This window comes from Macrobrachium rosenbergii, chromosome 41 (genome assembly GCF_040412425.1).
Source record: "Macrobrachium rosenbergii isolate ZJJX-2024 chromosome 41, ASM4041242v1, whole genome shotgun sequence".
NCBI lineage: Eukaryota > Metazoa > Arthropoda > Malacostraca > Decapoda > Palaemonidae > Macrobrachium > Macrobrachium rosenbergii.
The window spans coordinates 50,754,678-50,757,451 of record NC_089781.1 but is presented as its reverse complement, the minus strand read 5'-3'; positions in this window follow the sequence as shown (position 1 = coordinate 50,757,451).

The window sequence follows — 2,774 nt, the reverse complement described above, 5'->3', positions numbered from 1 at the left end:
CTCTCTCTCTCTCTCTCTCTCTCTCTCTCTCTCTCTCTCTCTCTCTCTCTCTCTCTCTCTCTCTCTCTCTCTCTCTCTCTCTCATGTATATATTTTTAAGGGTAAAAAGTTTAAAATAACTTTGAAATGACATTATTAATAACATTTCAAAGATTAATAACAGCTTACTGTAGTAAATAATTGTTTTCTGAGTCCAGTCCCGTGTCAGCCGGTGAAATTCCATTACAGCACGAATTTCTAGGTATAACAATGCTAGATATACCAGAGAAAAAGAGCTTTCAGGAAAGCTGGGGTTACTACCCCCAGTCGATCGTCTTTTAGAAGACGTCGGTATAATGAAGGGTGAGTGAAATACCACTACCACGGAAATATACTCGAAAGATCTCTCCTTATCAAAACCCCGTAAAAGAGCGGTGAGCCGTTACAGCTCCTACACTCAACACCACCGCCAGGACGGCGACACCAGCGCCACCTACTTCATTCCATTTTCTAGCACGTGATACGTTCGTTTTTCTTTGTGTGCTCGTCCCCTTTTTGGATTGTTTTCATCATCTACAATGGCATCGAGCACCTTTTCCATCTCTAAGTTAAGTACCATCTTCTTGTGGGGTTTTTGATCTATTTTTGGCTGTTTTGGTCTCGTATTTTCATAAATATGGAGATCTTCTTATGACGCCACGGCGTCCCCCGTCAGCCATGTCGACCGCGAGGCGACTCCTTCTGTTCTTTCGGTTGGAGTTGTCTCCTCGTCGCTATATATATAGGTTTTAACCCTTGAATTCCTTCCTGGTGGTTCCGTGCGGTGGCTCCCCTACATTTTTAGTTTTTGTTTTGCATTTTCGGCCTATCGGCCTCTCTTAGGGTGTTGCTCCGTCCAAGTACCCCCCCCCCACCAGGTTGGGTTCTTTTTCATTTAGTCTCATAGGCTATTATTTTATACTTGAAGATGGTGCTCTTCTTTTAGTTTTAGTGTTTTTAATTTATTTTGTTTATTGTTTTTGGTCGTGTGGTTTACCTCTAATGGGCCTCCCCCCCGAGGTAGGCTACGCTCCCTATGAACGTAATTTATTTTGTTTGTTTTTGTGTGATGGTTGTAGTGTGGGCTCCATCCCTTGCCCTGGGTGCGGAGATCAGGTTGAGGGAGTTTTGGTTGCTGTTTCCTCCGGGATCGTTTTACGGTGGTCAGAGTGAGCCCCTTAGTCCTCTTCCTCCAATTTTGGGGGAATCGAGTTCTTGGATGTGTCTCCTCTGGGCTAGTCGCCTACTTATCCCTACTCGATCCTGGTTGGCTCCGGCACAAAATTTCTCTCCCTGTTGGTTCCTCCTCTCCTTTTACCCCTTTCTCCTTCCTAACCTATACTAGGTTAGGTTTATATTAGGCTTCGCCTAGGAGGAGTTGGGCTTTGGGCTGTGTAGCTCCTGGGTAGGCTATCCTTCCAGTTCATTTGGAGGGAAGGATGCAGTTGAGCCGGTGTCATGTTCTCCTTGTCTCCTGTCCCCTTCCGGGTAGCCTGCTCCTCTTCACTACCCCCTCCCTCCCCCTCAGCTTTGCGACTCGTGCGGGTGACGCTAGATGGCGTTTTCTCCGAGTTCAGGGACTCCTCCTATTGGTAGAGGGATTCGCTCCCTCCCATACCGTCCCAAGCCGCTGTGGTGGGGTGGGTGGTTAATTCGTTTGCTCGAGCATGTTCAATCCTGTCTCATACCTCTCATCTCCCCATCGGGACTCTGAAGTTAGGGTGAAGGTGTGGCCCGCGTATGTTATGAACATAGAACACTTTACCCGTTTTGTTTCTCCGGGGGAGGTGATGGTGGGATGATTCTATGCCACGCAAGCGTAACGGACTCCTCCGGTCTCCGGAGTATTACCATCACTTGTTATTTTTATTGTTGATTATTGTTATTATTATTTTTGTTTTAGACCATATATACGTGAATCCGGTCCCACACCCGGGGGCTCCGCCGTTATTTTTCTGGCAGCCCTTATGGTTGGTTCCTGGTTTCTCGTTCCTTCATTCCCCGGAGTCTTCGAGGTCTGAATCATACCTTCCACTCTGTGCATTTAAAGCTTATTGGCCCAGTTTATAATGGGGAGTTCTTCTCTACGCGAGTATTCGATTGTAGTTGAGTTTCCGGCCTTGCCGACTTTATTTTGCTTGGAGTGTGAGGTTCATGTACTTTACCTTTACAGACTGTTCGCTGTGAGGAGCCGGGGTGTACCGCCTCCTTCAACAACCCTACGGACCGCGTGGTGTGCGGACCACGCTGGTTGTGCGGTCCGGCTTGCGACCTGGTTGTTTGGCACCCGATGGTTGTGAGGTTTGCTTTGCTCTATGCTCAACCATCCAGGGCGAGTCGGTAAGTGACAGTCTTCTTTCCTCCGGTACATGCTCCTCATGCGGTATATTGTTTATATTCTCCGTCTGGCTTTTCATTCCTGACTAACTGCAGGTTTCCTTGCAGGCGGACAAAGCTTCCAAGAAGTCTGCCTTGGATTCCCTCCGGGCCTGGGTGGCTGGGTTCGGCAGGAATGTTCCGTCGGGAAGCCCCTCGTCCTCGACGCCAGGTTGAGGGACTTGCTTTACCCCGGGCGCACGGGTGGCGGCTGCAGTGCCGGAAGAACTTGCCACCCCTATCATTCAACAAATCCGTGATGCGACCCAGCCACCTCAAGTGGACATCATGTGCGCCGAGGTCTCGGAGGATGTTGCCGCCTAAATCTCGACTTGGAACCGATGAATACGGAGCAAGACCAGGTGGTAAGTGGTGAGGTA